The sequence below is a fragment of the Argiope bruennichi genome, chromosome 9, assembly GCF_947563725.1.
Source record: "Argiope bruennichi chromosome 9, qqArgBrue1.1, whole genome shotgun sequence".
Lineage (NCBI taxonomy): Eukaryota > Metazoa > Arthropoda > Arachnida > Araneae > Araneidae > Argiope > Argiope bruennichi.
Window position 1 is genome coordinate 52,056,525 of NC_079159.1, and position 20,007 is coordinate 52,076,531.

The 20,007-nt window shown below is 31.9% G+C and overlaps 17 non-coding genes across 17 annotated transcripts; 12 read left to right on the forward strand and 5 right to left on the reverse strand.

Moving 5' to 3' along the window:
• The first annotated feature begins 902 nt into the window (after positions 1-902).
• On the forward strand, positions 903-991 carry Trnam-cau (transfer RNA methionine (anticodon CAU)). The gene is given in 2 exon segments: positions 903-939; positions 956-991. It is a non-coding gene; the product is annotated as a tRNA-Met (tRNA).
• Positions 992-1,735: 744 nt separating this feature from the next.
• On the forward strand, positions 1,736-1,807 carry Trnae-uuc (transfer RNA glutamic acid (anticodon UUC)). Its single transcript has one exon. It is a non-coding gene; the product is annotated as a tRNA-Glu (tRNA).
• A 1,629-nt stretch (positions 1,808-3,436) lies between these two features.
• On the reverse strand, positions 3,437-3,550 carry Trnal-caa (transfer RNA leucine (anticodon CAA)). Its single transcript has 2 exons — positions 3,513-3,550; positions 3,437-3,482 (listed from the first exon to the last, which is right to left on the reverse strand). It is a non-coding gene; the product is annotated as a tRNA-Leu (tRNA).
• Positions 3,551-4,468: 918 nt separating this feature from the next.
• On the forward strand, positions 4,469-4,557 carry Trnam-cau (transfer RNA methionine (anticodon CAU)). Its single transcript is given in 2 exon segments — positions 4,469-4,505; positions 4,522-4,557. It is a non-coding gene; the product is annotated as a tRNA-Met (tRNA).
• A 752-nt stretch (positions 4,558-5,309) lies between these two features.
• On the forward strand, positions 5,310-5,381 carry Trnae-uuc (transfer RNA glutamic acid (anticodon UUC)). The gene has a single exon. It is a non-coding gene; the product is annotated as a tRNA-Glu (tRNA).
• Positions 5,382-7,010: 1,629 nt separating this feature from the next.
• On the reverse strand, positions 7,011-7,124 carry Trnal-caa (transfer RNA leucine (anticodon CAA)). Its single transcript has 2 exons — positions 7,087-7,124; positions 7,011-7,056 (listed from the first exon to the last, which is right to left on the reverse strand). It is a non-coding gene; the product is annotated as a tRNA-Leu (tRNA).
• Positions 7,125-8,043: 919 nt separating this feature from the next.
• Positions 8,044-8,132, forward strand: Trnam-cau (transfer RNA methionine (anticodon CAU)). Its single transcript is given in 2 exon segments — positions 8,044-8,080; positions 8,097-8,132. It is a non-coding gene; the product is annotated as a tRNA-Met (tRNA).
• A 752-nt stretch (positions 8,133-8,884) lies between these two features.
• Positions 8,885-8,956, forward strand: Trnae-uuc (transfer RNA glutamic acid (anticodon UUC)). Its single transcript has one exon. It is a non-coding gene; the product is annotated as a tRNA-Glu (tRNA).
• Positions 8,957-10,585: 1,629 nt separating this feature from the next.
• Trnal-caa (transfer RNA leucine (anticodon CAA)) lies at positions 10,586-10,699 on the reverse strand. The gene is made up of 2 exons: positions 10,662-10,699; positions 10,586-10,631 (listed from the first exon to the last, which is right to left on the reverse strand). It is a non-coding gene; the product is annotated as a tRNA-Leu (tRNA).
• Positions 10,700-11,616: 917 nt separating this feature from the next.
• Positions 11,617-11,705, forward strand: Trnam-cau (transfer RNA methionine (anticodon CAU)). The gene is given in 2 exon segments: positions 11,617-11,653; positions 11,670-11,705. It is a non-coding gene; the product is annotated as a tRNA-Met (tRNA).
• Positions 11,706-12,457: 752 nt separating this feature from the next.
• Trnae-uuc (transfer RNA glutamic acid (anticodon UUC)) lies at positions 12,458-12,529 on the forward strand. The gene has a single exon. It is a non-coding gene; the product is annotated as a tRNA-Glu (tRNA).
• A 1,629-nt stretch (positions 12,530-14,158) lies between these two features.
• Trnal-caa (transfer RNA leucine (anticodon CAA)) lies at positions 14,159-14,272 on the reverse strand. The gene is made up of 2 exons: positions 14,235-14,272; positions 14,159-14,204 (listed from the first exon to the last, which is right to left on the reverse strand). It is a non-coding gene; the product is annotated as a tRNA-Leu (tRNA).
• Positions 14,273-15,190: 918 nt separating this feature from the next.
• Trnam-cau (transfer RNA methionine (anticodon CAU)) lies at positions 15,191-15,279 on the forward strand. The gene is given in 2 exon segments: positions 15,191-15,227; positions 15,244-15,279. It is a non-coding gene; the product is annotated as a tRNA-Met (tRNA).
• Positions 15,280-16,031: 752 nt separating this feature from the next.
• On the forward strand, positions 16,032-16,103 carry Trnae-uuc (transfer RNA glutamic acid (anticodon UUC)). The gene has a single exon. It is a non-coding gene; the product is annotated as a tRNA-Glu (tRNA).
• A 1,629-nt stretch (positions 16,104-17,732) lies between these two features.
• On the reverse strand, positions 17,733-17,846 carry Trnal-caa (transfer RNA leucine (anticodon CAA)). Its single transcript has 2 exons — positions 17,809-17,846; positions 17,733-17,778 (listed from the first exon to the last, which is right to left on the reverse strand). It is a non-coding gene; the product is annotated as a tRNA-Leu (tRNA).
• Positions 17,847-18,764: 918 nt separating this feature from the next.
• On the forward strand, positions 18,765-18,853 carry Trnam-cau (transfer RNA methionine (anticodon CAU)). Its single transcript is given in 2 exon segments — positions 18,765-18,801; positions 18,818-18,853. It is a non-coding gene; the product is annotated as a tRNA-Met (tRNA).
• A 752-nt stretch (positions 18,854-19,605) lies between these two features.
• Trnae-uuc (transfer RNA glutamic acid (anticodon UUC)) lies at positions 19,606-19,677 on the forward strand. The gene has a single exon. It is a non-coding gene; the product is annotated as a tRNA-Glu (tRNA).
• The last annotated feature ends 330 nt before the right edge of the window (positions 19,678-20,007 follow it).

Here is a 20,007-nt window from a genome sequence, read left to right on the forward strand (position 1 = left end):
ATACGGCCGGGGCATTTAATAATGCACTTGAAGAGAGGAACAAGGTCATGCAGACAAAAAAAGGCCCGATTTCAAAAAAGAATGGAGTTTGTGTGGGTTTCAATAACAAACAATTGTGATTATTCCAAATGAAACTATCTGCTAGAAAACTAAAAATATATCTCTTTTATATCAAGCTTTGAATTGTTATGAATATTAAGATTTTTTTAAATTAATCTTTACTAATTTGCAAATAGATTTTCATCCGAAGTGAAAACAAACAAGAAAGAAAGTTTTATTTTTACAGTCTCTTAAAATTAGCAACTAATGAACTTTATTCTTTCTAACGTCTCTTAATCTCAAAGAGAGGTATATTTTGCCATATATTTTGGATGCAATATGCCTATTAAATTTTAAGGCATGAAAAATTTTATTTTTTCCGTCTGTTAATATCATAGCAAATGTAGTACCTGAATTATGACATTAAAAAAAAAAAAAACTTTTGTACTTTCTGATATATATCATCTATTAAAGCACGAAAAGTTTTAATAAATAAGTATAGAAAGTCACATTTATAAAATGTATATATATAACGCATTGCATGTGAAAAGTGATAGAAAATTTCCAAGACTCAAGGAAACGAAATTTCAAAAATTCAGAGATATTACAGACAAAGCGTGCTTGGAAGTAGTTATTATGTTTAATTAATAATGGTATAGTTTGATATGCTAAGATGTGAAAATGTTCTAAGGATCAATTTTTGAATTTCTCGATCCAAACTGTAGGATCGGTTTGAATTAAACCACAGATTAAGTTTGGCGTATGTAAATAATTACAGATATTTTGACCTCACACAAAATGAAACCGTTTTCAAAACCAAATGGTAAATACTTCGTTTAACCCTTTTCACGAGCATAGTCGGTGCCTCGGTAGCGCAGTAGGCAGCGCGTCAGTCTCATAATCTGTCTCAGGAGCAATCTGAAGGTCGTGAGTTCGATCCTCACCCGGGGCAGTTCTTTTTCCGCTGCAGAGTTTGAATGTAGGATTTTATTCGCTTTTCCCATTTTAATTTTCTTATTATTTCTAGCCTTTTCCCCCAACACAACAAACAGTTTCTTTGCTGTTTTATTACTCACTAATTTCAATTTGTTTTAACGTTAACCAATTTTAAATGCACGCAAATCATTCATCATTCTATAAAAACAATTGGTTTGAATTTTAAATTGGAAAAAATATTGGGTAAAGGTCTTTTATTGCTCTAATTATTTTGTATATAAGGATCCTGTTTAGCTATTCCATGTTCCCTTTCTCACCTCCTTCTCCAACTATAAGTATTTTTTTTTTCTGTTTGTATTTTTCTGGAATATATCTCGATGCAACTTAGCTGGAATCTGAATGCAATATATATATCTCTATTTTTACACACAATTCTGCAAACAAATGGAAACTAAATTTGCATTCAGGTAAAAAGAAAACAAAGAAACAAAAAATCTTATTAAAGTACACTGCCGCTATAACGTAATAGTGAAAATCTACTTAGTTGAGATGCTACAAATGATATAATACGAAATGTTAATTTTATTACTTAGAAAGAAGAATTCGAATGTTAAAATTTGTAGCTCTTTCAATTTAGCTATTAGAATATTTGACCAAACTATTATTGAAAGAAAATGCCGGATGGTGTATTTTAACAAAGTATGCAAATTCAAAAATATATCCTTGAAAGTTTGCATTCTCTGTGAAATTACTTCAAGTCTCCCATGTGGTCTAGTGGTTAGGATTCCTGGCTTTCACCCAGGCGGCCCGGGTTCGATTCCCGGCATGGGAAGACGGAGGTTCCGAGGTGAAATGGTTCGCACTCTGGATTCTGAGTCCAGCGATCGCAGATCAAATCTTAGTGGTACCTCCCTTTTCATAATGATTCTTACATTTTCATGATAAAGAAAGCGTCTTTCCGGGTGCGTGAACAATTCCTTTCATAAAAATATCATTTCTTATCTAACAATTTATGAATTATCATTTTATATCTTTTCAATAAAAAAAGTCAAATTACGATTTGATAAAAATAAAAAATAATAATTCAATGGAATCAATCTACTACAAATCACTGCGCTTGAAAATTAAAAGTGTATGTACTCGAAATAAGAACGGAAATATAAATTCCATTTCTGTTTTAAAACCTATACAAAGCAATTTGTTTTACAGAAATCTTAATATTAATTTTGGTGAAATCATGCATTTCAATGGGTTCATGGAAAATCGAAATTATATTCAGTTTCATCACACAAATAAAAACATTTCTAATGGTTATATAAATTTAAATTCTTGCAAACATTAGAAAAAATAATACGGAAGTGAAATTGATATCTTTAAAAAAGTGTTTGGATTTTATGATAGTTACAAACCATTCTTACTTTCTCGTGTACGTGGTGTAGAGAAATTATTGTAATCGGCAAAGAATTTCAAACTAAGGATATTGACGAATCACCACGTTTTTGACCTCCCTGAGTCTGAAAAACACATCTTTGATAAATATCCGCTATCTATCTATGACAAAGATAATTCTACAAGGCTTTGAGCTAGACGGATGAAATTCGGCATATTATCTGTATAAAAAATATGTGGATTTCTATGAAATTTTGAGCAAAATTCTTTGAGTCGAAGTCTATCTCTCCGGCTGTTTGAATTGTATTTAACACGGTAACAAGAAGAGTTACATGAATTAAATTGGGTTTACAGATTTATTTAACGTCTATAGTGTAGACAATTATAAAAATTTGAGCCAAATCAAACAAAGGGTTCACCGTCTGTTGGTCTGTACTTCCAGAAATATGTAAACGCTCAAAGACGCAATGACTTAAAATGACAAATTTAGTATGGTATATTGTGACTACAAGTGTAGTGTCTTGTCAAATTTTTGTTTCAATCGCCAGGGAAAAAAGTGCCTAAAACAAAATTTTTGATTTTTGGATACTATTAACTGCATGCCAGGGAGTAATTGTCAAAAAATTCGCAGAGGATTACATACCATAAAAATGCTCAATTTCCTGCCAAAAATTACTATTTTGTAACTGTTTTACATCAGTGTCATGCAAGACGCTCTGTGAGATAAGAATCTATGCGAAAAAGTTTTCGGGAGACAAACCCCATTGGTTACTCTTATTTTTATTGCTGGGAAGAAAGTATGGCTTTCGTAAAGGTATTTTTGCCTTTAATCTTATTGCACTATTGTGTTGAACAATACTTTGTATTATTTTACATTCCAACTTTTCTCGTATATCCTTATAGAAGAGATAGAAAATGGATATAGAGGATTTAGAAAATGTTGGAGGAAAGGGTTTTCAATAAAGATTAGTTGAGACAAAATATCAGAGAAACAACTTCTAAGAAGATCGAGAAAAGACACGAAAGTGTCATTTAATTGTTTATTCTGCGTAGCTCAAAAGAAAAATCATCATGTCAGAAGTGGGATTCGAACCCACGCCCACATTCGTGGACCAGAACACTCAACTCTGCAACAGAGCAAGATTACCCTTGAGTCTGGCGCCTTAGACCGCTCGGCCATCCTGACACATACGGCCGGGGCATTTAATAATGCACTTGAAGAGAATAACAAGGTCATACAGACAAAAAAAGGCCCGATTTCAAAAAAGAATGGAGTTTGTGTGGGTTTCAATAACAAACAATTGTGATTATTCCAAATGAAACTATCTGCTAGAAAACTAAAAATATATCTCTTTTATATCAAGCTTTGAATTGTTATGAATATTAAGATTTTTTAAAATTAATCTTTACTAATTTGCAAATAGATTTTCATCCGAAGTGAAAACAAACAAGAAAGAAAGTTTTATTTTTACAGTCTCTTAAAATTAGCAACTAATGAACTTTATTCTTTCTAACGTCTCTTAATCTCAAAGAGGGGTATATTTTGCCATATATTTTGGATGCAATATGCCTATTAAATTTTAAGGCAGGAAAAATTTTATTTTTTCTGTCTGTTAATATCATAGCAAATGTAGTACCTGAATTATGACATTAAAAAAAAAAAACTTTTGTACTTTCTGATATATATCATCTATTAAAGCACGAAAAGTTTTAATAAATAAGTACAGAAAGTCACATTTATAAAATATATATATATAACGCATTGCATGTGAAAAGTGATACAAAAATTCCAAGACTCAAGGAAACGAAATTTCAAAAATTCAGAGATATTACAGACAAAGCGTGCTTGGAAGTAGTTATTATGTTTAATTAATAATGGTATAGTTTGATATGCTAAGATCGCATATCTTTACTATGTGAAAATGTTCTAAGGATCAATTTTTGAATTTCTCGATCCAAACTGTAGGATCGGTTTGAATTAAACCACAGGTTAAGTTTGGCGTATGTAAATAATTACAGATATTTTGACCTCACACAAAATGAAACCGTTTTCAAAACCAAATGGTAAATGCTTCGTTTAACCCTTTTCACGAGCATAGTCGGTGCCTCGGTAGCGCAGTAGGCAGCGCGTCAGTCTCATAATCTCTCTCAGGAGCAATCTGAAGGTCGTGAGTTCGATCCTCACCCGGGGCAGTTCTTTTTCCGCTGCAGAGTTTGAATGTAGGATTTTATTCGCTTTTCCCATTTTAATTTTCTTATTATTTCTAGCCTTTTCCCCCAACACAACAAACAGTTTCTTTTCTGTTTTATTACTCACTAATTTCAATTTGTTTTAACGTTAACCAATTTTAAATGCACGCAAATCATTCATCATTCTATAAAAACAATTGGTTTGGGAGTTTGAATTTTAAATTGGAAAAAATATTGGGTAAAGGTCTTTTATTGCTCTAATTATTTTGTATATAAGGATCCTGTTTAGCTATTCCATGTTCCCTTTCTCACCTCCTTCTCCAACTATAAGTATTTTTTTTTTCTGTTTGTATTTTTCTGGAATATATCTCGATGCAACTTAGCTGGAATCTGAATGCAATATATATATCTCTATTTTTACACACAATTCTGCAAACAAATGGAAACTAAATTTGCATTCAGGTAAAAAGAAAACAAAGAAACAAAAAATCTTATTAAAGTACACTGCCGCTATAACGTAATAGTGAAAATCTACTTAGTTGAGATGCTACAAATGATATAATACGAAATGTTAATTTTATTACTTAGAAAGAAGAATTCGAATGTTAAAACCTGTAGCTCTTTCAATTTAGCTATTAGAATATTTGACCAAACTATTATTGAAAGAAAATGCCGGATGGTGTATTTTAACAAAGTATGCAAATTCAAAAATATATCCTTGAAAGTTTGCATTCTCTGTGAAATTACTTCAAGTCTCCCATGTGGTCTAGTGGTTAGGATTCCTGGCTTTCACCCAGGCGGCCCGGGTTCGATTCCCGGCATGGGGAGACGGAGGTTCCGAGGTGAAATGGTTCGCACTCTGGATTCTGAGTACAGCGATCGCAGATCAAATCTTAGTGGTACCTCCCTTTTCATAATGATTCTTACATTTTCATGATAAAGAAAGCGTCTTTCCGGGTGCGTGAACAATTCCTTTCATAAAAATATCATTTCTTATCTAACAATTTATGAATTATCATTTTATATCTTTTCAATAAAAAAAGTCAAATTACGATTTGATAAAAATAAAAAATAATAATTCAATGGAATCAATCTACTACAAATCACTGCGCTTGAAAATTAAAAGTGTATGTACTCGAAATAAGAACGGAAATATAAATTCCATTTCTGTTTTAAAACCTATACAAAGCAATTTGTTTTACAGAAATCTTAATATTAATTTTGGTGAAATCATGCATTTCAATGGGTTCATGGAAAATCGAAATTATATTCAGTTTCATCACACAAATAAAAACATTTCTAATGGTTATATAAATTTAAATTCTTGCAAACATTAGAAAAAATAATACGGAAGTGAAATTGATATCTTTAAAAAAGTGTTTGGATTTTATGATAGTTACAAACCATTCTTACTTTCTCGTGTACGTGGTATAGAGAAATTATTGTAATCGGCAAAGAATTTCAAACTAAGGATATTGACGAATCACCACGTTTTTGACCTCCCTGAGTCTGAAAAACACATCTTTGATAAATATCCGCTATCTATCTATGACAAAGATAATTCTACAAGGCTTTGAGCTAGACGGATGAAATTCGGCATATTATCTGTATAAAAAATATGTGGATTTCTATGAAATTTTGAGCAAAATTCTTTGAGTCGAAGTCTATCTCTCCGGCTGTTTGAATTGTATTTATCACGGTAACAAGAAGAGTTACATGGATTAAATTGGGTTTACAGATTTATTTAACGTCTATAGTGCAGACAATTATAAAAATTTGAGCCAAATCAAACAAAGGGTTCACCGTCTGTTGGTCTGTACTTCCAGAAATATGTAAACGCTCAAAGACGCAATGACTTAAAATGACAAATTTAGTATGGTATATTGTGACTACAAGTGTAGTGTCTTGTCAAATTTTTGTTTCAATCGCCAGGGAAAAAAGTGCCTAAAACAAAATTTTTGATTTTTGGATACTATTAACTGCATGCCAGGGAGTAATTGTCAAAAAATTCGCAGAGGATTACATACCATAAAAATGCTCAATTTCCTGCCAAAAATTACTATTTTGTAACTGTTTTACATCAGTGTCATGCAAGACGCTCTGTGAGATAAGAATCTATGCGAAAAAGTTTTCGGGAGACAAACCCCATTGGTTACTCTTATTTTTATTGCTGGGAAGAAAGTATGGCTTTCGTAAAGGTATTTTTGCCTTTAATCTTATTGCACTATTGTGTTGAACAATACTTTGTATTATTTTACATTCCAACTTTTCTCGTATATCCTTATAGAAGAGATAGAAAATGGATATAGAGGATTTAGAAAATGTTGGAGGAAAGGGTTTTCAATAAAGATTAGTTGAGACAAAATATCAGAGAAACAACTTCTAAGAAGATCGAGAAAAGACACGAAAGTGTCATTTAATTGTTTATTCTGCGTAGCTCAAAAGAAAAATCATCATGTCAGAAGTGGGATTCGAACCCACGCCCACATTCGTGGACCAGAACACTCAACTCTGCAACAGAGCAAGATTACCCTTGAGTCTGGCGCCTTAGACCGCTCGGCCATCCTGACACATACGGCCGGGGCATTTAATAATGCACTTGAAGAGAATAACAAGGTCATACAGACAAAAAAAGGCCCGATTTCAAAAAAGAATGGAGTTTGTGTGGGTTTCAATAACAAACAATTGTGATTATTCCAAATGAAACTATCTGCTAGAAAACTAAAAATATATCTCTTTTATATCAAGCTTTGAATTGTTATGAATATTAAGATTTTTTAAAATTAATCTTTACTAATTTGCAAATAGATTTTCATCCGAAGTGAAAACAAACAAGAAAGAAAGTTTTATTTTTACAGTCTCTTAAAATTAGCAACTAATGAACTTTATTCTTTCTAACGTCTCTTAATCTCAAAGAGGGGTATATTTTGCCATATATTTTGGATGCAATATGCCTATTAAATTTTAAGGCATGAAAAATTTTATTTTTTCTGTCTGTTAATATCATAGCAAATGTAGTACCTGAATTATGACATTAAAAAAAAAAAAACTTTTGTACTTTCTGATATATATCATCTATTAAAGCACGAAAAGTTTTAATAAATAAGTATAGAAAGTCACATTTATAAAATATATATATATAACGCATTGCATGTGAAAAGTGATACAAAAATTCCAAGACTCAAGGAAACGAAATTTCAAAAATTCAGACATATTACAGACAAAGCGTGCTTGGAAGTAGTTATTATGTTTAATTAATAATGGTATAGTTTGATATGCTAAGATCGCATATCTTTACTATGTGAAAATGTTCTAAGGATCAATTTTTGAATTTCTCGATCCAAACTGTAGGATCGGTTTGAATTAAACCACAGGTTAAGTTTGGCGTATGTAAATAATTACAGATATTTTGACCTCACACAAAATGAAACCGTTTTCAAAACCAAATGGTAAATGCTTCGTTTAACCCTTTTCACGAGCATAGTCGGTGCCTCGGTAGCGCAGTAGGCAGCGCGTCAGTCTCATAATCTCTCTCAGGAGCAATCTGAAGGTCGTGAGTTCGATCCTCACCCGGGGCAGTTCTTTTTCCGCTGCAGAGTTTGAATGTAGGATTTTATTCGCTTTTCCCATTTTAATTTTCTTATTATTTCTAGCCTTTTCCCCCAACACAACAAACAGTTTCTTTTCTGTTTTATTACTCACTAATTTCAATTTGTTTTAACGTTAACCAATTTTAGATGCACGCAAATCATTCATCATTCTATAAAAACAATTGGTTTGGGAGTTTGAATTTTAAATTGGAAAAAATATTGGGTAAAGGTCTTTTATTGCTCTAATTATTTTGTATATAAGGATCCTGTTTAGCTATTCCATGTTCCCTTTCTCACCTCCTTCTCCAACTATAAGTATTTTTTTTTTCTGTTTGTATTTTTCTGGAATATATCTCGATGCAACTTAGCTGGAATCTGAATGCAATATATATATCTCTATTTTTACACACAATTCTGCAAACAAATGGAAACTAAATTTGCATTCAGGTAAAAAGAAAACAAAGAAACAAAAAATCTTATTAAAGTACACTGCCGCTATAACGTAATAGTGAAAATCTACTTAGTTGAGATGCTACAAATGATATAATACGAAATGTTAATTTTATTACTTAGAAAGAAGAATTCGAATGTTAAAACCTGTAGCTCTTTCAATTTAGCTATTAGAATATTTGACCAAACTATTATTGAAAGAAAATGCCGGATGGTGTATTTTAACAAAGTATGCAAATTCAAAAATATATCCTTGAAAGTTTGCATTCTCTGTGAAATTACTTCAAGTCTCCCATGTGGTCTAGTGGTTAGGATTCCTGGCTTTCACCCAGGCGGCCCGGGTTCGATTCCCGGCATGGGGAGACGGAGGTTCCGAGGTGAAATGGTTCGCACTCTGGATTCTGAGTACAGCGATCGCAGATCAAATCTTAGTGGTACCTCCCTTTTCATAATGATTCTTACATTTTCATGATAAAGAAAGCGTCTTTCCGGGTGCGTGAACAATTCCTTTCATAAAAATATCATTTCTTATCTAACAATTTATGAATTATCATTTTATATCTTTTCAATAAAAAAAGTCAAATTACGATTTGATAAAAATAAAAAATAATAATTCAATGGAATCAATCTACTACAAATCACTGCGCTTGAAAATTAAAAGTGTATGTACTCGAAATAAGAACGGAAATATAAATTCCATTTCTGTTTTAAAACCTATACAAAGCAATTTGTTTTACAGAAATCTTAATATTAATTTTGGTGAAATCATGCATTTCAATGGGTTCATGGAAAATCGAAATTATATTCAGTTTCATCACACAAATAAAAACATTTCTAATGGTTATATAAATTTAAATTCTTGCAAACATTAGAAAAAATAATACGGAAGTGAAATTGATATCTTTAAAAAAGTGTTTGGATTTTATGATAGTTACAAACCATTCTTACTTTCTCGTGTACGTGGTATAGAGAAATTATTGTAATCGGCAAAGAATTTCAAACTAAGGATATTGACGAATCACCACGTTTTTGACCTCCCTGAGTCTGAAAAACACATCTTTGATAAATATCCGCTATCTATCTATGACAAAGATAATTCTACAAGGCTTTGAGCTAGACGGATGAAATTCGGCATATTATCTGTATAAAAAATATGTGGATTTCTATGAAATTTTGAGCAAAATTCTTTGAGTCGAAGTCTATCTCTCCGGCTGTTTGAATTGTATTTAACACGGTAACAAGAAGAGTTAGATGGATTAAATTGGGTTTACAGATTTATTTAACGTCTATAGTGTAGACAATTATAAAAATTTGAGCCAAATCAAACAAAGGGTTCACCGTCTGTTGGTCTGTACTTCCAGAAATATGTAAACGCTCAAAGACGCAATGACTTAAAATGACAAATTTAGTATGGTATATTGTGACTACAAGTGTAGTGTCTTGTCAAATTTTTGTTTCAATCGCCAGGGAAAAAAGTGCCTAAAACAAAATTTTTGATTTTTGGATACTATTAACTGCATGCCAGGGAGTAATTGTCAAAAAATTCGCAGAGGATTACATACCATAAAAATGCTCAATTTCCTGCCAAAAATTACTATTTTGTAACTGTTTTACATCAGTGTCATGCAAGACGCTCTGTGAGATAAGAATCTATGCGAAAAAGTTTTCGGGAGACAAACCCCATTGGTTACTCTTATTTTTATTGCTGGGAAGAAAGTATGGCTTTCGTAAAGGTATTTTTGCCTTTAATCTTATTGCACTATTGTGTTGAACAATACTTTGTATTATTTTACATTCCAACTTTTCTCGTATATCCTTATAGAAGAGATAGAAAATGGATATAGAGGATTTAGAAAATGTTGGAGGAAAGGGTTTTCAATAAAGATTAGTTGAGACAAAATATCAGAGAAACAACTTCTAAGAAGATCGAGAAAAGACACGAAAGTGTCATTTAATTGTTTATTCTGCGTAGCTCAAAAGAAAAATCATCATGTCAGAAGTGGGATTCGAACCCACGCCCACATTCGTGGACCAGAACACTCAACTCTGCAACAGAGCAAGATTACCCTTGAGTCTGGCGCCTTAGACCGCTCGGCCATCCTGACACATACGGCCGGGGCATTTAATAATGCACTTGAAGAGAATAACAAGGTCATACAGACAAAAAAAGGCCCGATTTCAAAAAAGAATGGAGTTTGTGTGGGTTTCAATAACAAACAATTGTGATTATTCCAAATGAAACTATCTGCTAGAAAACTAAAAATATATCTCTTTTATATCAAGCTTTGAATTGTTATGAATATTAAGATTTTTTAAAATTAATCTTTACTAATTTGCAAATAGATTTTCATCCGAAGTGAAAACAAACAAGAAAGAAAGTTTTATTTTTACAGTCTCTTAAAATTAGCAACTAATGAACTTTATTCTTTCTAACGTCTCTTAATCTCAAAGAGGGGTATATTTTGCCATATATTTTGGATGCAATATGCCTATTAAATTTTAAGGCATGAAAAATTTTATTTTTTCTGTCTGTTAATATCATAGCAAATGTAGTACCTGAATTATGACATTAAAAAAAAAAACTTTTGTACTTTCTGATATATATCATCTATTAAAGCACGAAAAGTTTTAATAAATAAGTACAGAAAGTCACATTTATAAAATATATATATATAACGCATTGCATGTGAAAAGTGATACAAAAATTCCAAGACTCAAGGAAACGAAATTTCAAAAATTCAGACATATTACAGACAAAGCGTGCTTGGAAGTAGTTATTATGTTTAATTAATAATGGTATAGTTTGATATGCTAAGATCGCATATCTTTGCTATGTGAAAATGTTCTAAGGATCAATTTTTGAATTTCTCGATCCAAACTGTAGGATCGGTTTGAATTAAACCACAGGTTAAGTTTGGCGTATGTAAATAATTACAGATATTTTGACCTCACACAAAATGAAACCGTTTTCAAAACCAAATGGTAAATGCTTCGTTTAACCCTTTTCACGAGCATAGTCGGTGCCTCGGTAGCGCAGTAGGCAGCGCGTCAGTCTCATAATCTCTCTCAGGAGCAATCTGAAGGTCGTGAGTTCGATCCTCACCCGGGGCAGTTCTTTTTCCGCTGCAGAGTTTGAATGTAGGATTTTATTCGCTTTTCCCATTTTAATTTTCTTATTATTTCTAGCCTTTTCCCCCAACACAACAAACAGTTTCTTTTCTGTTTTATTACTCACTAATTTCAATTTGTTTTAACGTTAACCAATTTTAAATGCACGCAAATCATTCATCATTCTATAAAAACAATTGGTTTGGGAGTTTGAATTTTAAATTGGAAAAAATATTGGGTAAAGGTCTTTTATTGCTCTAATTATTTTGTATATAAGGATCCTGTTTAGCTATTCCATGTTCCCTTTCTCACCTCCTTCTCCAACTATAAGTATTTTTTTTTTCTGTTTGTATTTTTCTGGAATATATCTCGATGCAACTTAGCTGGAATCTGAATGCAATATATATATCTCTATTTTTACACACAATTCTGCAAACAAATGGAAACTAAATTTGCATTCAGGTAAAAAGAAAACAAAGAAACAAAAAATCTTATTAAAGTACACTGCCGCTATAACGTAATAGTGAAAATCTACTTAGTTGAGATGCTACAAATGATATAATACGAAATGTTAATTTTATTACTTAGAAAGAAGAATTCGAATGTTAAAACCTGTAGCTCTTTCAATTTAGCTATTAGAATATTTGACCAAACTATTATTGAAAGAAAATGCCGGATGGTGTATTTTAACAAAGTATGCAAATTCAAAAATATATCCTTGAAAGTTTGCATTCTCTGTGAAATTACTTCAAGTCTCCCATGTGGTCTAGTGGTTAGGATTCCTGGCTTTCACCCAGGCGGCCCGGGTTCGATTCCCGGCATGGGGAGACGGAGGTTCCGAGGTGAAATGGTTCGCAGTCTGGATTCTGAGTACAGCGATCGCAGATCAAATCTTAGTGGTACCTCCCTTTTCATAATGATTCTTACATTTTCATGATAAAGAAAGCGTCTTTCCGGGTGCGTGAACAATTCCTTTCATAAAAATATCATTTCTTATCTAACAATTTATGAATTATCATTTTATATCTTTTCAATAAAAAAAGTCAAATTACGATTTGATAAAAATAAAAAATAATAATTCAATGGAATCAATCTACTACAAATCACTGCGCTTGAAAATTAAAAGTGTATGTACTCGAAATAAGAACGGAAATATAAATTCCATTTCTGTTTTAAAACCTATACAAAGCAATTTGTTTTACAGAAATCTTAATATTAATTTTGGTGAAATCATGCATTTCAATGGGTTCATGGAAAATCGAAATTATATTCAGTTTCATCACACAAATAAAAACATTTCTAATGGTTATATAAATTTAAATTCTTGCAAACATTAGAAAAAATAATACGGAAGTGAAATTGATATCTTTAAAAAAGTGTTTGGATTTTATGATAGTTACAAACCATTCTTACTTTCTCGTGTACGTGGTATAGAGAAATTATTGTAATCGGCAAAGAATTTCAAACTAAGGATATTGACGAATCATCACGTTTTTGACCTCCCTGAGTCTGAAAAACACATCTTTGATAAATATCCGCTATCTATCTATGACAAAGATAATTCTACAAGGCTTTGAGCTAGACGGATGAAATTCGGCATATTATCTGTATAAAAAATATGTGGATTTCTATGAAATTTTGAGCAAAATTCTTTGAGTCGAAGTCTATCTCTCCGGCTGTTTGAATTGTATTTAACACGGTAACAAGAAGAGTTACATGGATTAAATTGGGTTTACAGATTTATTTAACGTCTATAGTGCAGACAATTATAAAAATTTGAGCCAAATCAAACAAAGGGTTCACCGTCTGTTGGTCTGTACTTCCAGAAATATGTAAACGCTCAAAGACGCAATGACTTAAAATGACAAATTTAGTATGGTATATTGTGACTACAAGTGTAGTGTCTTGTCAAATTTTTGTTTCAATCGCCAGGGAAAAAAGTGCCTAAAACAAAATTTTTGATTTTTGGATACTATTAACTGCATGCCAGGGAGTAATTGTCAAAAAATTCGCAGAGGATTACATACCATAAAAATGCTCAATTTCCTGCCAAAAATTACTATTTTGTAACTGTTTTACATCAGTGTCATGCAAGACGCTCTGTGAGATAAGAATCTATGCGAAAAAGTTTTCGGGAGACAAACCCCATTGGTTACTCTTATTTTTATTGCTGGGAAGAAAGTATGGCTTTCGTAAAGGTATTTTTGCCTTTAATCTTATTGCACTATTGTGTTGAACAATACTTTGTATTATTTTACATTCCAACTTTTCTCGTATATCCTTATAGAAGAGATAGAAAATGGATATAGAGGATTTAGAAAATGTTGGAGGAAAGGGTTTTCAATAAAGATTAGTTGAGACAAAATATCAGAGAAACAACTTCTAAGAAGATCGAGAAAAGACACGAAAGTGTCATTTAATTGTTTATTCTGCGTAGCTCAAAAGAAAAATCATCATGTCAGAAGTGGGATTCGAACCCACGCCCACATTCGTGGACCAGAACACTCAACTCTGCAACAGAGCAAGATTACCCTTGAGTCTGGCGCCTTAGACCGCTCGGCCATCCTGACACATACGGCCGGGGCATTTAATAATGCACTTGAAGAGAATAACAAGGTCATACAGACAAAAAAAGGCCCGATTTCAAAAAAGAATGGAGTTTGTGTGGGTTTCAATAACAAACAATTGTGATTATTCCAAATGAAACTATCTGCTAGAAAACTAAAAATATATCTCTTTTATATCAAGCTTTGAATTGTTATGAATATTAAGATTTTTTAAAATTAATCTTTACTAATTTGCAAATAGATTTTCATCCGAAGTGAAAACAAACAAGAAAGAAAGTTTTATTTTTACAGTCTCTTAAAATTAGCAACTAATGAACTTTATTCTTTCTAACGTCTCTTAATCTCAAAGAGGGGTATATTTTGCCATATATTTTGGATGCAATATGCCTATTAAATTTTAAGGCATGAAAAATTTTATTTTTTCTGTCTGTTAATATCATAGCAAATGTAGTACCTGAATTATGACATTAAAAAAAAAAAACTTTTGTACTTTCTGATATATATCATCTATTAAAGCACGAAAAGTTTTAATAAATAAGTACAGAAAGTCACATTTATAAAATATATATATATAACGCATTGCATGTGAAAAGTGATACAAAAATTCCAAGACTCAAGGAAACGAAATTTCAAAAATTCAGAGATATTACAGACAAAGCGTGCTTGGAAGTAGTTATTATGTTTAATTAATAATGGTATAGTTTGATATGCTAAGATCGCATATCTTTACTATGTGAAAATGTTCTAAGGATCAATTTTTGAATTTCTCGATCCAAACTGTAGGATCGGTTTGAATTAAACCACAGGTTAAGTTTGGCGTATGTAAATAATTACAGATATTTTGACCTCACACAAAATGAAACCGTTTTCAAAACCAAATGGTAAATGCTTCGTTTAACCCTTTTCACGAGCATAGTCGGTGCCTCGATAGCGCAGTAGGCAGCGCGTCAGTCTCATAATCTCTCTCAGAAGCAATCTGAAGGTCGTGAGTTCGATCCTCACCCGGGGCAGTTCTTTTTCCGCTGCAGAGTTTGAATGTAGGATTTTATTCGCTTTTCCCATTTTAATTTTCTTATTATTTCTAGCCTTTTCCCCCAACACAACAAACAGTTTCTTTTCTGGTTTATTACTCACTAATTTCAATTTGTTTTAACGTTAACCAATTTTAAATGCACGCAAATCATTCATCATTCTATAAAAACAATTGGTTTGGGAGTTTGAATTTTAAATTGGAAAAAATATTGGGTAAAGGTCTTTTATTGCTCTAATTATTTTGTATATAAGGATCCTGTTTAGCTATTCCATGTTCCCTTTCTCACCTCCTTCTCCAACTATAAGTATTTTTTTTTTCTGTTTGTATTTTTCTGGAATATATCTCGATGCAACTTAGCTGGAATCTGAATGCAATATATATATCTCTATTTTTACACACAATTCTGCAAACAAATGGAAACTAAATTTGCATTCAGGTAAAAAGAAAACAAAGAAACAAAAAATCTTATTAAAGTACACTGCCGCTATAACGTAATAGTGAAAATCTACTTAGTTGAGATGCTACAAATGATATAATACGAAATGTTAATTTTATTACTTAGAAAGAAGAATTCGAATGTTAAAACCTGTAGCTCTTTCAATTTAGCTATTAGAATATTTGACCAAACTATTATTGAAAGAAAATGCCGGATGGTGTATTTTAACAAAGTATGCAAATTCAAAAATATATCCTTGAAAGTTTGCATTCTCTGTGAAATTACTTCAAGTCTCCCATGTGGTCTAGTGGTTAGGATTCCTGGCTTTCACCCAGGCGGCCCGGGTTCGATTCCCGGCATGGGGAGACGGAGGTTCCGAGGTGAAATGGTTCGCACTCTGGATTCTGAGTACAGCGATCGCAGATCAAATCTTAGTGGTACCTCCCTTTTCATAATGATTCTTACATTTTCATGATAAAGAAAGCGTCTTTCCGGGTGCGTGAACAATTCCTTTCATAAAAATATCATTTCTTATCTAACAATTTATGAATTATCATTTTATATCTTTTCAATAAAAAAAGTCAAATTACGATTTGATAAAAATAAAAAATAATAATTCAATGGAATCAATCTACTACAAATCACTGCGCTTGAAAATTAAAAGTGTATGTACTCGAAATAAGAACGGAAATATAAATTCCATTTCTGTTTTAAAACCTATACAAAGCAATTTGTTTTACAGAAATCTTAATATTAATTTTGGTGAAATCATGCATTTCAATGGGTTCATGGAAAATCGAAATTATATTCAGTTTCATCACACAAATAAAAACATTTCTAATGGTTATATAAATTTAAATTCTTGCAAACATTAGAAAAAATAATACGGAAGTGAAATTGATATCTTTAAAAAAGTGTTTGGATTTTATGATAGTTACAAACCATTCTTACTTTCTCGTGTACGTGGTATAGAGAAATTATTGTAATCGGCAAAGAATTTCAAACTAAGGATATTGACGAATCACCACGTTTTTGACCTCCCTGAGTCTGAAAAACACATCTTTGATAAATATCCGCTATCTATCTATGACAAAGATAATTCTACAAGGCTTTGAGCTAGACGGATGAAATTCGGCATATTATCTGTATAAAAAATATGTGGATTTCTATGAAATTTTGAGCAAAATTCTTTGAGTCGAAGTCTATCTCTCCGGCTGTTTGAATTGTATTTAACACGGTAACAAGAAGAGTTAGATGGATTAAATTGGGTTTACAGATTTATTTAACGTCTATAGTGTAGACAATTATAAAAATTTGAGCCAAATCAAACAAAGGGTTCACCGTCTGTTGGTCTGTACTTCCAGAAATATGTAAACGCTCAAAGACGCAATGACTTAAAATGACAAATTTAGTATGGTATATTGTGACTACAAGTGTAGTGTCTTGTCAAATTTTTGTTTCAATCGCCAGGGAAAAAAGTGCCTAAAACAAAATTTTTGATTTTTGGATACTATTAACTGCATGCCAGGGAGTAATTGTCAAAAAATTCGCAGAGGATTACATACCATAAAAATGCTCAATTTCCTGCCAAAAATTACTATTTTGTAACTGTTTTACATCAGTGTCATGCAAGACGCTCTGTGAGATAAGAATCTATGCGAAAAAGTTTTCGGGAGACAAACCCCATTGGTTACTCTTATTTTTATTGCTGGGAAGAAAGTATGGCTTTCGTAAAGGTATTTTTGCCTTTAATCTTATTGCACTATTGTGTTGAACAATACTTTGTATTATTTTACATTCCAACTTTTCTCGTATATCCTTATAGAAGAGATAGAAAATGGATATAGAGGATTTAGAAAATGTTGGAGGAAAGGGTTTTCAATAAAGATTAGTTGAGACAAAATATCAGAGAAACAACTTCTAAGAAGATCGAGAAAAGACACGAAAGTGTCATTTAATTGTTTATTCTGCGTAGCTCAAAAGAAAAATCATCATGTCAGAAGTGGGATTCGAACCCACGCCCACATTCGTGGACCAGAACACTCAACTCTGCAACAGAGCAAGATTACCCTTGAGTCTGGCGCCTTAGACCGCTCGGCCATCCTGACACATACGGCCGGGGCATTTAATAATGCACTTGAAGAGAATAACAAGGTCATACAGACAAAAAAAGGCCCGATTTCAAAAAAGAATGGAGTTTGTGTGGGTTTCAATAACAAACAATTGTGATTATTCCAAATGAAACTATCTGCTAGAAAACTAAAAATATATCTCTTTTATATCAAGCTTTGAATTGTTATGAATATTAAGATTTTTTAAAATTAATCTTTACTAATTTGCAAATAGATTTTCATCCGAAGTGAAAACAAACAAGAAAGAAAGTTTTATTTTTACAGTCTCTTAAAATTAGCAACTAATGAACTTTATTCTTTCTAACGTCTCTTAATCTCAAAGAGGGGTATATTTTGCCATATATTTTGGATGCAATATGCCTATTAAATTTTAAGGCATGAAAAATTTTATTTTTTCTGTCTGTTAATATCATAGCAAATGTAGTACCTGAATTATGACATTAAAAAAAAAAAACTTTTGTACTTTCTGATATATATCATCTATTAAAGCACGAAAAGTTTTAATAAATAAGTACAGAAAGTCACATTTATAAAATATATATATATAACGCATTGCATGTGAAAAGTGATACAAAAATTCCAAGACTCAAGGAAACGAAATTTCAAAAATTCAGAGATATTACAGACAAAGCGTGCTTGGAAGTAGTTATTATGTTTGATTAATAATGGTATAGTTTGATATGCTAAGATCGCATATCTTTACTATGTGAAAATGTTCTAAGGATCAATTTTTGAATTTCTCGATCCAAACTGTAGGATCGGTTTGAATTAAACCACAGGTTAAGTTTGGCGTATGTAAATAATTACAGATATTTTGACCTCACACAAAATGAAACCGTTTTCAAAACCAAATGGTAAATTCTTCGTTTAACCCTTTTCACGAGCATAGTCGGTGCCTCGGTAGCGCAGTAGGCAGCGCGTCAGTCTCATAATCTCTCTCAGGAGCAATCTGAAGGTCGTGAGTTCGATCCTCACCCGGGGCAGTTCTTTTTCCGCTGCAGAGTTTGAATGTAGGATTTTATTCGCTTTTCCCATTTTAATTTTCTTATTATTTCTAGCCTTTTCCCCCAACACAACAAACAGTTTCTTTTCTGGTTTATTACTCACTAATTTCAATTTGTTTTAACGTTAACCAATTTTAAATGCACGCAAATCATTCATCATTCTATAAAAACAATTGGTTTGGGAGTTTGAATTTTAAATTGGAAAAAATATTGGGTAAAGGTCTTTTATTGCTCTAATTATTTTGTATATAAGGATCCTGTTTAGCTATTCCATGTTCCCTTTCTCACCTCCTTCTCCAACTATAAGTATTTTTTTTTTCTGTTTGTATTTTTCTGGAATATATCTCGATGCAACTTAGCTGGAATCTGAATGCAATATATATATCTCTATTTTTACACACAATTCTGCAAACAAATGGAAACTAAATTTGCATTCAGGTAAAAAGAAAACAAAGAAACAAAAAATCTTATTAAAGTACACTGCCGCTATAACGTAATAGTGAAAATCTACTTAGTTGAGATGCTACAAATGATATAATACGAAATGTTAATTTTATTACTTAGAAAGAAGAATTCGAATGTTAAAACCTGTAGCTCTTTCAATTTAGCTATTAGAATATTTGACCAAACTATTATTGAAAGAAAATGCCGGATGGTGTATTTTAACAAAGTATGCAAATTCAAAAATATATCCTTGAAAGTTTGCATTCTCTGTGAAATTACTTCAAGTCTCCCATGTGGTCTAGTGGTTAGGATTCCTGGCTTTCACCCAGGCGGCCCGGGTTCGATTCCCGGCATGGGAAGACGGAGGTTCCGAGGTGAAATGGTTCGCAGTCTGGATTCTGAGTACAGCGATCGCAGATCAAATCTTAGTGGTACCTCCCTTTTCATAATGATTCTTACATTTTCATGATAAAGAAAGCGTCTTTCCGGGTGCGTGAACAATTCCTTTCATAAAAATATCATTTCTTATCTAACAATTTATGAATTATCATTTTATATCTTTTCAATAAAAAAAGTCAAATTACGATTTGATAAAAATAAAAAATAATAATTCAATGGAATCAATCTACTACAAATCACTGCGCTTGAAAATTAAAAGTGTATGTACTCGAAATAAGAACGGAAATATA